This window comes from Schistocerca americana, chromosome 1 (assembly GCF_021461395.2).
Source record: "Schistocerca americana isolate TAMUIC-IGC-003095 chromosome 1, iqSchAmer2.1, whole genome shotgun sequence".
NCBI lineage: Eukaryota > Metazoa > Arthropoda > Insecta > Orthoptera > Acrididae > Schistocerca > Schistocerca americana.
The window spans coordinates 1,176,304,723-1,176,319,928 of record NC_060119.1 but is presented as its reverse complement, the minus strand read 5'-3'; positions in this window follow the sequence as shown (position 1 = coordinate 1,176,319,928).

Sequence of the window (15,206 nt, the reverse complement as noted above, 5' to 3'; positions counted from 1 at the left end):
GGAGAGCGAGGTCTCAAATATTTGGTAATAACACTAGTGGAGAACAAAATTCCTACTGTAGTAGCTTTCACTGTGTGTTTCCTCGACCAAGATTTGTATTCGAAGTATTTGCGTTCAGTTGTGGAGTTATTTTTCTTTAGGAACTAGTGACAAAATTTGTTACTTTTGTGACGGTCAACGAAGACCATGTGTGTTGAACTCATCGCGTTCTTAAGTGTAGAGCATGAGCGCCATGCTCGTGCGTTTCTTGAGGAAGTGTTCAAAGTCCAAGGTACTTCACAGTGTTAATACTATCGTCTGCTGTAGTTTGCAATATCGGAGATATCGCATACGCTGGGTTCCATGATCACTATTATTTGTACAGAAACGTGCAAAGTTTATGGCTTCCCAAGGCTTCCTAAAGAGCTACAACGTGCGAGGCAATGATTTCCTGAGCCAAATTCTTTTGAGCAGAAAAATGTGAAAATGCTTTTTGAGATGGTACGGCCATTTTTAAGGCACTAAGAATTTGATAATAGTATTTACCACTTCATTTGTTAATTTTATACCGCCTTATGCGTTTTGACCGTACGTCGTTCTCGACGGCTCTACAACATAAATACATCATTCTAAATGCATCGGCGTAGTTACATAAAAAGTACCTCGTGCAAACAGAAGAAGAAAAAAGAAGAAGCAAGCACTCAGTAAACACGTTTATAAAATTTTATACATGAAATGCACTTCGTAGAAAAACTAAGAGAGGTGAAACTCATCAAAAATTTATAACACATTCTTAACTACAAAGCAACGGAATTTGTTTAACGTGGTACAAAGTATCCGATCTACATTACTTGATGACAATGAGTGCAAACTAACTTTCCGTGCACGTCGAAGTATTAGGTGAAGAACCCGCCAGATGGTAGTACTACATGGCGTTAATGAAAATGTTATGTTTTGAAACAGATAAGTACTGATATAATTGATTCATAGAATGTAGTTTTAAATGTCAAATAACATTCTGTTGTATCTATTGCATAACTCTGTTTGATGTCTAACAAAGATCCTTATTGTGTATTGCAACTGGCGATAATTGTCACCTCGCCCGCATCTCGTGGTCGTGCGGTAGCGTTCTCGCTTCCCACGCCCGGGTTCCCGGGTTCGATTCCCGGCGGGGTCAGGGATTTTCTCTGCCTCGTGATGGCTGGGTGTTGTGTGCTGTCCTTAGTTTAGTTAGGTTTAAGTAGTTCTAAGTTCTAGGGGACTGATGACCATAGATGTTAAGTCCCTTAGTGCTCAGAGCCATTTGAACCATTTGATAATTGTCACCTCAATATGCGTCAGTGTATCAAAATGTAATTAAAATAAGTGAACATCTGGCACTTTCATAAAATAATATTACAAGAAATGTATAATTTAGTAACCATTAATGCACAAATAAAACTTAAAATCGGTATCCTCCCCCCATGAACCATGGACCTTGCCGTTGGTGGGGAGGCTTGAGTGCCTCAGCGATGCAGATGGCCATACCGTAGGTGCAACCACAACGGAGGGGTATCTGTTGAGAGGCCAGACAAACGTGTGGTTCCTGAAGAGGGGCAGCAGCCTTTTCAGTAGTTGCAGGGGCAGCAGTCTGGATGATTGACTGATCTGGCCTTGTAACACTAACCAAAACGGCACTGCTGTGCTGGTACTGCGAACGGCTGAAAGCAAGGGGAAACTACAGCCGTAATTTTTCCCGAGGACATGCAGCTTTACTATATGGTTAAATGATGATGATGACGTCCTCTTGGGTAAAATATTCCGGAGGTAAAATAGTCCCCCATTCGGATCTCCGGGCGCGGACTACTCAGGAGGACGTCGTTATCGGGAGAAAGAAAACTGGCATTCTACGGATCGGAGCGTGGAATGTCAGATCCCTTAATCCGGCAGGTAGGTTAGAAAATTTAAAAAGGGAAATGTATAGGTTCAAGTTAGATACAGTGGTAATTAGTGAAGTTCGGTGGCAGGAGGAACAAGGCTTTTGGTCAGGTGAATACAGGGTTATAAATACAAAATCAAACAGGGGTAATGCAGGAGTAGGTTTAATAATGAATAAAAAAATAGGAGTGCGGGTAAGCTACTACAAACAGCATAGTGAATGCCTTACTGTGGCCAAGATAGACACGAAGCCCACGCCTACTACAGTAGTACAAGTTTATGTGCCAACTAGCTCTGCAGATGACGAAGAAATTGAAGAAATGTATGATGAGATAAAAGAAATTATTCAGATAATGAAGAAAATTTAATAGTCATAGGTGACTGGAACTAGATAGAAGGAAAAGCAAGAGAAGGAAACGTAGTAGGTGAATATGGACTGGGGGTAAGAAATAAAAGAGGAAGCCGCCTAGCAGAATTTTGCACAGAGCATAATTTAATCATAGCTAACACTTGGTTCAAGGATCATAAAAGGTTGTATACATGGAAGAATCCTGGAGATACTAGAAGGTATCAGATATATTATACAATGGTAAGACAGAGATTTAGGAAACTGCGAAAAGGTGGGAATTTAAGAAGATGGGACCTGGCTAAACTGAAAGAACCAGAGGTTGTACAGAGTTTCAGGGAGAGCATAAGGGAACAGCTGACAGGAATGGGGGAAAGAAATACAGTAGAAGAAGAATGGGTAGCTCTGAGGGATGAAGTAGTGAAGGCAGCAGAGGATCCAGTAGGTAAAAAGACGAGGGCTAGTAGAAATCCTTGGGTAACAGAAGAAATATTGAATTTAATTGATGAAAGGAGAAAATACAAAAATGCAGTTAATGAAGCAGGCAAGAAGGAATACAAACGTCTCAAAAATGAGGTCGACAGGAAGTGCAAAATGGCTAAGCAGGACAAATGGAAGGATGTAGAGGCTTATCTCACTAGGGGTAAGATAGCTACTGCCTACAGGAAAATTAAAGAGACCTTTGGAGAAAAGAGAACCACTTGCATGAATATCAAGAGCTCAGATGGAAACCCAGTTCTAAGCAAAGAAGGGAAAGCAGAAAGGTGGAAGGAGTATATAGATGTACTTGAGGACAATATTATGGAAATGGAAGAGCATGTAGATGAAGATGAAATGGGAGATACGATACTGCGTGAATCGTTTGACAGAGCACTGAAAGACCTGACTCGAAACAAGGCCCCGGGAGTAGACAACATTCCATTAGAACTACTGACGGCCTTGGGAGAGCCAGTCCTGACAAAACTCTACCATCTAGTGAGCAAGATGTACGAGACAGTCGAAGTACCCTCAGACTTCAAGAAGAATATAATATTTCCAATCCTGAAGAAAGCAGGTGTTGACAGATGCGAAAATTACCGAACTATCAGTTTAATAAGTCACGGGTGCAAAATACTAACACGAATTCTTTACAGACGAGTGGAAAAACTGGTAGAAGCCGACCTCGGGGAAGATCAGTTTGGGTTCCGTAGAAATATTGGAACACGCGAGGCAATACTGACCTTACGACTTATCTTAGAATAAAGATTAAGGAAAGGCAAACCTACGTTTCTAGCATTTGTAGACTTAGAGAAAGCTTTTTACAATGTTGACTGGAATACTCTCTTTCAAATTCTAAGGGTGGCAGGGGTAAAGTACAGGGATCGAAAGGCTATTTTCAATTGGTACATAAACCAGATGGCAGTTATAAGAGTCGTGGGGCATGAAAGGGAAGCAGTGGTCGGGATGGGAGTGAGACAGGGTTGTAGCCTCTCCCCGATGTTATTCAATCTGTATATTGAGCAAGCAGTAAAGGAAACAAAAGAAAAATTCTGAGTAGGTATTAAAATCCGTGGAGAAGCAATAAAAACTTTGAGGTTCGCCGATGACATTGTAATTCTGTCACAGACGGCAAAGGTCTTGGAAGAGCAGTTGAACGAAATGGACAGTGTCTTGAAGGGAGGATATAGGATGAACATCAACAAAAGCAAAACGAGGATAATGGAATGTAGTCGAATTAAGTCGGGTGATGCTGAGGGAATTACATTAGGAAATGAGACACTTAAAGTAGTAAAGGAGTTTTGCTATAGGGGGAGCAAAATAACTGATGATGGTCGACGTAGAGAAGATATCAAATGTAGACTGGCAATGGCAAGGAAAGCGTTTCTGAAGAAGAGAAATTTGTTAACATCGAGTATAGATTTAAGTGTCAGGAAGCCGTTTCTGAAAGTATTTGTATGGAGTGTAGCCATGTGTGGAAGTGAAACGTGGGCGATAAATAGTTTGGACAAGAAGAGAATAGAAGCTTTCGAAATGTGGTGCTACAGAAGAATGCTGAAGATTAGGTGGGTAGATCACATAACTAATAAGGAGGTATTGAATAGAATTGGGGAGAAGAGGAGTTTGTGGCACAACTTGACAAGAAGAAGGGATCGGTTGGTAGGAAATGTTCTGAGGCATCAAGGGATCAGAAATTTAGCATTGGAGGGCAGCGTGGAGGGTAAAAATCATAGAGGGAGACCAAGAAATAAATACACTAAGCAGATTCAGAAGGATGTAGGGTTCAGCAAGTACTGGCAGATGAAGAAGCTTGCAGATGATAGGGTAGCATGGAGAGCTGCATCAAACCAGTCTCAGGACTGAAGACGACAACAACAACAACAAAATCGGTATATTGGTATCCCAACCATTAGAGGACAAAAATTGACAAAGATACACGCAAAATGACAGGGAGTGTAATAGGTATGTAAAAGTTTTGCAGTGATAAACATCAGTATACAAAAAAAATATTACCAAATGTAATATGTCTAAGGATAAGAATAAACTCGATTAGAGGTTATTTAATATACAGCTCAAATTAAACAGTAAGAATTAGCATTTGGCAAATCTTGCAATCATTAACGATGTGCAACCTACTACTCAAAGGTTATGAGCTATAATACACTGTGAGAGTGCCATTAAAATTCTAGCGATCTTGTGTAACAACGTTCTAGTTACTATGGAAACAGCAATACATTAAAACTGATGTAACACTCTTTAAAAGCAGAATACATTAGGTAAATCATAGCGATAATGTGCTGTGACATTTTAGTCTGTAAGGTGTCAGTAATATGTTGTCCATATAACGTAATCAGTGATCTAGTCGTTGTCTTACGGCAAAATAACCCTGATAATATAGTAGTGTTTCAGCGTATTAACTATCAGATACAATAACAAAGAAAATCTCGCTGGCTTATAACAAGTGACCCATGAAAAATATAGTAGTTAAATCTTCGTAATTTTCTACACGTGCTTCCAATAACGTTACAGCGTTGGTAAGCATAAATTCCTCGCTGTGACCTGACAGACGGAGTACGCAGCAGTGGTTAAAACACTACGTATCTCTCTCGCGAAAGCTAATCTTATGAATGGCGTTATACACTAAAACTCTGCAATAAATGTACTGAGTACGTTTAATGAATAAAGAAGATGAAAAGCTGCATAAAGGATACATCTAATTTGGTATGAATAACCCAGACAGTCGCAAAATTACCGTGAATAGAAGTTAAGTAAGAATATACCGAACTGAGTCGCCGTCTGTTGGACTCCAGTAATTTCTTGCAGCAACGGCTATAGGTATTCAGAGAACGAATTAAAGAGAGCAAGCCTTACGAGAACGTAGTGATACGATCGAAGTGTGCAATTACTGAACTGAACTCACAGAAAATGAGAAAAAGAGAGTAAAAGCATCAAAAGGAGTACATTTTATTAGATCGACTTAACCAAAGAAAACGACAATTTACCAGAATTTAAAGTTGGATAAGAAAATATCATGTTGAATCTTCATCCACACGACTCCACCTGTTTCCTGAAGACATACCGAAGAAACGGTATTTAGAGACATCAGTTTGTTCTTGATATTTTTTGAAGCATTTTCTTCCTGTTAACACAATTTTCTAACTATTTTAAAGTATCGAGAAATTGCCCTCTGATTGCAGTATGTAAAATACCTAAACTTTCATGGATATCACCAATAGTATAATTATTCTGTAATAAATGCTGATTGATGTTACATTGATTATTGCTGCTCTTATCTTTCCTAAATCTCTTCCTGAAAGGCCAACCCGTCTGCCCCACATAAAAGCATTCACAATTCTTACATGTTATTCTCTACACGCTTTAGTTTTCGTATGGTAACTTTCCCTTTTCTCATGGATACCATTGGTTTGTAGCTATCTCTACGTTCAGTTTTTTTTTTTAACGGCTCACTAGACCCTCGATAAAACCACCACTCTATCTCATACACACTTTCACTTTGTCTCTTTAGACTCCTGGGAGGCATTGGCACAAACACATACCTCATATACATAATGACAATGATTTTTTTTTATTGAAAGGGCTTTTACACAGATTTAAGTCTTATTAAGGCCTTTGTTTACTGTGCAACAGTTGTTCGCGATTAGACGAATAGGTGTGATTCTTTGTGTAGCTGTACTTGGGATCTTAAAGTTGAAACAGTGGATGCACTAACGTCATTCTCGTCTTATCCTTATCTGTTGAACATAAAAAGAACGCAGATGGACTTGAGTTTTGTCCGAAGAAGTGCAGTGAACCTCAGTAGATTGTATATTAATTAATGTACTGAAGTCTGGGATAAAGTGATTATAAATTATCGGATACATTGATGACACTAATCTGTCAAAGGCAATGGCGGTGTAATTAATGATATAGGAGAAAAACACTATGCATCCAAACATTCGTTTCACTGTGGAACAGGAAGTTAAACAGGTTCCTTGATTTAGCTGTGTATAGAGCAGTTGACAGTCTACTATTTAGCATTTTCAAGAAACAACGTACTCCGATGTTGTCATGCCTGCAGATTCTTGTCATCCGAAAGCACATAAATGATCCTACTTTCGCCCTATGACTAACAGATTACTAGAATCCCATTTTAAATCAAAAAAAATATTGACATCAAATTGAATATATTGGAGAGTGCTGCAAAATCTAATGCTTGAAACAGGAAGGAGATTATTTTTTTATGTGTTATATAAAAGTATAATATCCGGGAAGACTGGAGACAGAAAGTGAGTGTGTAAGACATGCCATGCGATGGTGGTTTCATCGAGGGGCTAGTGAATCATTTTAAAACACTGAATGCCGAGATATGGCTACAAACCAAGAATAACCGTTGGAAAAGTTTTCTTCAACAGAAGCCAAACGCGATAAATATGAAAGTTCAGGCGTCTGCAGAACAAACTGTAATAACTGTGTAAGTTTTATGTTGGCATATGGGAAGGTCTTTCAAGAAGAGATTTAGGGAACATATGCAGAACAGTAATGAACGTAGCATTAAAAAATGTTTACTACAGAATAACGCTACTATTGCTGATGTTCATGAAAATGTAAGTGTTCTACATACTGCACGCATAGGGAAATTGGTCGATTAGAAATTTATATCAACGGGAAAGAACATTCTTCAAAAATATTAAATGAACGAACAGATTTATCTAAAGACTGGTTCTGCAGTTTGTTCGCCGATTACCTATAGCCCTTGCTACAAGATATTGTTGGGAATTCGATAGATGGTGACTCAATACGGTTTAAGTTTACCTGACTTTGATATTCTGTAGTTTACTTTATAACGCCATTTTGTCCTCTTACGATTTCCTTTCGTAAGGAGATTCTTCAGGTGTTCTAACAATTCCTCTGCACTTCGTCCGTTAGGTGACAGCGAGCAATTTATAGTTATACATCAGTTATTCGCCATACTGCTGAAATGTTGTTGAAAGCACCTATGGACCATTACAGTGGTTTGACTACAATATTTGTCGTGGCTGTCTTGTTAAAATCTTTCTCGTTGCCTTATGTTATTGTATCTGATAGATTGTATCCTGTACGACAACTGTGTTTTCAAGTTTAGTTTTTCCGTAACGCAATGACTACTTATTTATGTGATGTTGTTGTTGTTGTTGTGGTCTTCAGTCCTGAGACTGGTTTGATGCAGCTCTCCATGCTACTCTGTCCTGTGCAAGCTTCTTCATCGCCCAGTACCTACTGCAACCTACATCCTTCTGAATCTGCTTAGTGTATTCATCTCTTGGTCTCCCTCTACGATTTTCACCGCCCACGCTGCCCTCCAATGCTAAATTGGTGATTCCTCGATGTCTCAGAACATGCCCTACCAACCGATCCCTTCTTCTAGTCAAGTTGTGCCACAAGCTCCTCCTCTCCCCAATTCTATTCAATACCTCCTCATTAGTTATGTGATCAACCCACCTAATCTTCAGCATTCTTCTGTAGCACCACATTTCGAAAGCTTCTATTCTCATCTTGTCTAAGCTATTTATGGATTATTTATGTGATATGGACAACATTTTAGGAAAAAATAACACCTTCCTTTGTGCCGCCTTCCTCACATTGATCAGCCAGAACATTATGGCCACCGACCTACTATAGATATAAACCCGTCCGCGTGATAGCAGCGTCGCCTCGCGAGCAATGACTGCTAGTCGCAAACACGCACGGTTGCGTGTAGTATCAGTGAGCGTGCTGTCCGTGCGTAGAATGGGGAAGGCGCGATCTATCTTTGACGGAGGGCAGATTGTGATGGCCTGGAGGCTCGGCAGGTGTATTTCTGAATCTGCACAACCTGGCGGGTATTCGAGGAGTGCTGTGGTCGGTGTCCTCAAGACGTTGCGGAGCCAAGGTGATACCACGCCCAGACGCCGTGAAGTTGGGCGACCACCACTCACTACAGATGTCAGACGTCGTAGGCTGGGTAGGTTGGTAAAACAGTACAAGCGGCGAACTGTGGCGGAACTAACATCACACTTTAATGCTGGGCAGAGCAGAAGTGTGTGTAAACACACAGCGCACCGCAAAATCCTAACGATGGGCCTTCGCAGCCGACGACCACGCATTTGCCGATGTTAACACGACGCCATCGGCAACTAAGACTGAAATGGGCACGCGGCCATCGGCACTGGAGCTGGCGCAGTGGCAGAGCGTTGCATGGTCTGACGGAGCGCGATACCTTTCTCATCATGTTGATGGGAGGCCGAGAATCCATCATATTCCAGGTGAACAGCTCCTTGACACCTGTACTGTGGGACAGAGACAAGGTGGCGGTGGCTCCATTATGCTCTTGGAACATTCACCTGGGCATCCATGGTTCCAGTGGAGCTCGTGCAAGACACCATGGCGGCCAAAGAGTATCGTCTGGTTGCAGACCACATCACCCCTTCATGACGATCATGTTTCCCGGCGGCAGTGGCATTTTTCAACTATATAATGCACCGTGTCATAACGCCGGGGTGCGCTGGAGGAACACAGAGGCGGGTTCCCACTGATGCTTTGGCCACTCACTTGCCTGATCTGAAACCGATCGAACGTATCTCAACGTGGTTGAACGTGGCGTCAAATCTCATGACCTCCTCCACGGAATTTGCAAGAACTAGGTGACTTGTGTGTGCAGATGTGGTGCTAATTCCCTCCAGCGACCTACCAAGGTCTCATTTCTTTCATGGCACGACGTGTCGCCGCTGCTATCCGTGATAAACTTAGACATACCGGCTGTTAGATAGGTGGTCACACGTTCTGACTGATGATAAGCGTGTGTATCAAAGTACATTATGGCTATGTTTTATGTAATGCATAATATTTTACGTACTGTTACATGAGTTTTATTTATTCTATCATATGTGGAATACCGTTACACAACACCGCTTGGTACGCTTTCAACTTACTATAGCTCAGGGCCTTTGAGCTTTATATTAAATTCACAGTCACCTAGTGTATTCGTACGGTTAGATGTATTACATTTTGTATTGTGTTTTACGCACTGATGCTTATCTCTGCAAAATTGTTACATACATTTGCGTGTATCTTTGTAAATTTTGTTTTCTCTAATGGTTGGGGTACCAATATACCGATTTTAACTGTTTAAGCATCAATGGATACTTAATTATGCCTATCTTATTACATATTATCTTATGGAACAGCCAGATGTTCACTTGTTTTACTTACATTTCGATACACCGACGCCATCTCGAGGTGATAATTTTGCCAATCTCCGTACACTATATGGATATTTGTTATATAATAACCTGGGTAATATACATAATGTAATGCTGTTCTTCGTCTGAAACTACATTGCATCAGTTAATTGTTTCAGAACTTCTGCATTTGAAAACAAAAGAATTTCTTGAATGCCATGAAGTACTGCCATCTGGCGGGTTCTTTACTTGAATCTTCGATGTTTACAGTAGGTCAGTTTGCATTCAGATGTCATAAAGTAATGTAGACCAGATACTTTGTAGCCATGTTTAACAAATTCAGATTCGTTTTACTTAAAAATGAGTTATAAATTTTTGGTGGGTTCTACCTTTCTTCGATTTACACGAAGTCCATTTCATGTATTTTATAAATGTTTTTACTAATTGCTTCCTTCTTCCGTTTGTACGAAGTAAGTTTTATGTGATTGTGAAATACATTTTCACTCATACCATTCCATGTATTTGTCTTGTAGAGCCTTTGAGAATCGCCTAAGGCAGAAATGTGTAAGACAGTAAAAAATTAGTAAATACAATGGTAAAGATTAATATCAGTTTCTGAGTACATCATTATGAGCGTTGAGACAATGGTTCCCAATTTCACACTTCAGCAAAGAGAGCTCCTACGGAATGGAGACAAACCCCCGTCTCCTCCGCGGAAGAAATGCCAAGTTCCGCCATGAGCATGGAAGGTCGTCGCCACCTTTTTCTTTGACTGTGAACGAGCTGTGTACAAGCAGCTTATGGCACAGGGAATAACTATTAATGCCGATTCGTACTCTGAAACACTGACATCACCTGAGCAACGCCGTACAGATCAAGGAGCGTGGCTAATTAACCGAAGGTATTGCTCTACTGTAGGATAATGCAACAACCCGTACGGCGAGCAAAACACAAGCTTTGCTTCATCGTCCAACTCGAATTTATCTGGTAGTCGTTTTTAGCCACTGCTTCTGTCACGTTCCGCGAGGGGACAGCCTTGTGGGTCTTGGGAGAATTTAATCACATGCTCGGCTCTCGAAGAGGTCTTGCTGGCTTTTCCGGGCGCTAAAGTCCGATCGCCGTATTGTGGTTGGCGAACGTTTTCTGTAAAGAGCGTGTCTACGCCCATTTGAAGTATTACTGGGTTCCCTCTGCCTCTGTGATTACGGGCCGCGTCTTCCGAGTCGGCACAGTTCCTGCTTATGCTGACTTGGTTATTGGACGTTTTTCTGCCAGTATTCCTTGTTACACCAAGGCTCGGCATAGACAAGTGGTTAGCACCTTGTCTTGAAGAGTTGGATGCAATTCAAGAACACCCTGTTCTTTGGCTAAGCCCCTGTCTGTCAAATTTGTGTTGTGTTTGTGTAGCTTTCGCCTCTGGTCTTAATGTAGATTCGTTTCCCTGCTAATCTGAACCCAGTTATAAAGAGGCTCATGTTTTGCCCAGTTCTAATTCCATGATTGTCTGATTACGCCTAAATACTGATTCTTTAAAATGGATTGTTTATTCTGAATGCTTAGATGTTCAAACTGTAATAAAAATTTGTATCTCTAATCGTCTATTAACTTGAAAGTACTCGTGGGTTAACCGGGCACAGTTCTGCTGGCTTTGTTATACCAAGGTCTAAGACCAGTTGTAACCTCCCCACTGTATTTGTTTCTATATGAAATTAAGCCCAACGTACCTGCCAATCTATGAACGTCTACGTTTTACCAAAACTATGTCCCCACAAACTGTTTCCCAACTTAAACTCGTGTGCTTACCTTTAAAGAAACAGAACCTCATTTGAACTCAACTGTAACTATCAGAATGCAACTTTTCTTTGTATTAAATGCGCAACTGAAGTAAAACAATTATCTGATCCTAATTAACATTTCAACATACCTCGCGTCTTGACAACATCGGTGCAGATTTCTTGAAACCACAACAGCAACAGCGAACAGGCAAGGGCTAAACTAGATTGCTATTTCTAAATACATATTCAAACAGCTGCATGTGTCAATGCATAATGATAAACAGTGGCATGTGGAGAGTAGCTGTTCGTATGAAATGAGATTTCGAGTAAAGAATTTTAGAATGAAGTATATATTCAAAAAGACAGAGTAAAATTAAGCGTGATCTTCACACGTAACATACGTCTGAACAATATTATGGTTAACAAACTGAAGAATGATTTACGGAGGGTACTATGTTAGAAGAGAATTTCTGTAAAAATCAGACAGCTTAATCAATATGTTAATGTATGACTCACGGAAGGCCTAGTTTATTCTGATAAACTAGGTGCGCAGTGCTGCAGTATAACCTCAAACTACTTCTCTTCAAAAACAACGACATTATTCAAAAATACATATTCTCTTCGCTTTCTAATGTATATATCTTATTCATCCGTGGTGTCCTTCACAATAAATCTTTCTTTATCTAACAGATACAATCACAAGTTCACACAGCAATACTAAATACATTTATAACTTACCACACTGCAACTAAGAACGTGTCAGACTGCGGAGAGGCAAACACTGAGCCACGAGATGACCAAAGATTGTTTAACTGTAACGTAACTTTCTCTCTCTCTCTCTCTCTCTCTCTCTCTCTCTCTCTCTCTCTCTATCTCTCTCTGACGTGCACATCGGTAACATACAAGAACCAAAATGACATGACCACCTTAGTGTGCCATCAGCAATTTACTCTTCTTATATGATTTTAACGTGTATCCCGTGTGTATTTTAGAGTCTGAATTGAACCCAACGATCATGTGACGTCTGGACTGAACTCGCCCTAGTATTGTTAGTCAAATACTTTGGTTTTTGCTTTTGAGGATTTATTGTTTTATGGCTTGTGAATTTTTTAGCATTCATTTTCGTACTGAATTTAAAAGGTGTCTAAATCGGAAATTTGTGGTAGCTTCCTATGGGGCCAAACTGCTGAGGTCATCGGTCTCTAGGCTTACACACTACTTGATCTAACTTAAACTAACTTACGCTAGGGACAACACACACACACCCATGCCCGAGGTAGGACTTGGGCCTCCGATAGGGAGAGCCGCGCGAACCGTGGAACGGAGACCTAGACCGCGCGGCTACCCCGCGCGGCAAAAAGATGTCTAAGCAAAACGTTCTTGCACTTTCCCTAATTGTGCAAAGTGACATTCAAATGGTGGTTATTTCAATGCTCGGATCCCAACTAGGTAAAACAATGTTAATCGTCTTGTGTGTGCCTCCATGATTACGCACGAAGGTTACCCAAGAAGTAATGCATCGCATTTTTTCTTCAACAATTCTTCATTGAACATGATAAGAATAACACATACGAAAGAATGGCGTTTTATCTACTCACCCTATTTTTCGACGTAATCTTCATCCCGTTCTATGGCCTTCCTCCAGTGCGAAACAAGGGCGTGTATGAGCTGGTGGTGCCAATCCGTGCCCTGCTGGCGGAGCCAGTGCTTCACTGTGTGAATCTCTCCTCATCGTCATCAAAATGTCTTCCACAAATGGCGTCCTTCAATGGCCCAAACAAGTGGAAGTCCGAGGGGCTAGGTCAGGGCTGTCATGACAGCTGTAGATGGTCTCCCCAATAGCTGCAAATTTACAAGGAGAAGACGCCTAATCGTCATCACCGAACTCGTCCAACTTCGTGGTACATGTATGGCGTGGGGAGATGTGAAAGTGCCCGAAGTGGGAACTTCAGATGGCCGAGAGTTTAGGAATTGAAAGGACTTTTGATATGGGTGTATCAGCATGTGCATCGTATCAATTGTCCCTGTGACAAGGAAGCGGTGTTTGGCTCAGCGGTATGAGAACAGATTTGTTCGGGAAATATTTTTGTGCTCCTTGGTAAATATACGAAAAACTGTTCCAAGATGAAGGCGGATTACCAACGTGCAGTATCAAAGTAATTCCCCCAAACGTAGTGAAACCCTGTGATGTGTATTTTTATCGACAGGTAAAAAACGTAATGAAAAATGTCAAAACTGCACTTACCTCGTCAAGAAAGAAGAAAAAATCATTTCCCGAGAAGCTTGCATCAAAGTACATTCCATTATACATCACCAGCTATCCTCGCACGTGTTCAGCGACATGATGCGTTACGCGTGGTTCGCTGCTGGACTGTGCGATGACACAAGCTGTGTTCAGAATGTCAATCAAGATTGTTTTTCTATGCAGACATTAAAAGAACCATGTCACTGCAAAAAGGCGGCGTTTATAACGTGTGCAAGGTGCGGTCAAAATTATTGCTCCCCCTGTTTCTTTGATGAATATCACCCCGGTACATGTAATTGATCAATTGCAAAAGAATGAAAGTATCGATTTACATATACGACGTTCCCGTTTAGGCACTAACTACAGTCACTTTTTAAATGTTTGCAGTCTCGTCTTTCATCCTATGCCTATACTTTTTGTGCTTATAAAATAAAAAATAAGCTATATAATCCCAGAATGAGATTTTCACTCTGCAGCGGAGTGTGCGCTGATATGAAATTTCCTGGCAGATTAAAACTGTGTGCCCGACCGAGACTCGAACTCGGGACCTTTGCCTTTCGCGGGCAAGTTCTCTACCAACTGAGCTACCGAAGCACGACTCACGCCCGGTACTCACAGCTTTACTTCTGCCAGTACCTCGTCTCCTACCTTCCAAACTTTACAGAAGCTCTTCGCAACGAATAACGCCTTTCTTTTAATGATTTCCCGCCCAAATCCTGTATCATTTTTGTGACACTCTCTCCCATATTTCGCGATAATACAAAACGTGCTGCCTTTCTTTGAACTTTTCCGATGTACTTAGTCAGTCTTATATGGTAAGGATCCCCACCGCGCAGCAGTATTCTAAAAGAGGACGGACAAGAGCGTAGTGTAGGCAGTCTACTTAGTAGATCTGTTACATCTTCTAAGTGTCCTGCCAATAAAACGCAGCCTTTGGTTAGCTTTCCGCACAACATTTTCTATGTGTTCTTTCCAATTTAAGTTGTTCGTAATTGTAATATCTAGGTATTTTGTTGAATTTCCGGCTTTTATATTAGACTGATTTATCGTGTAAGCGAAGCTTAACGAGTTCCTTTTAGCACTCATGTGGATGACCTCACACTTTTCCTTACTTAGAGTCAACTGCCACTTTTCGCACCATTCAGATATTTTTTTTCTAAATTGTTTTGCACTTTGTTTTGATCTTCTGATGACTTTATTAGTCGGTAAACGACAGCGTCATCCGGAAACAACCGAAGACGGCTGCTCAGATTGTCTCCCAAATCGTTTAT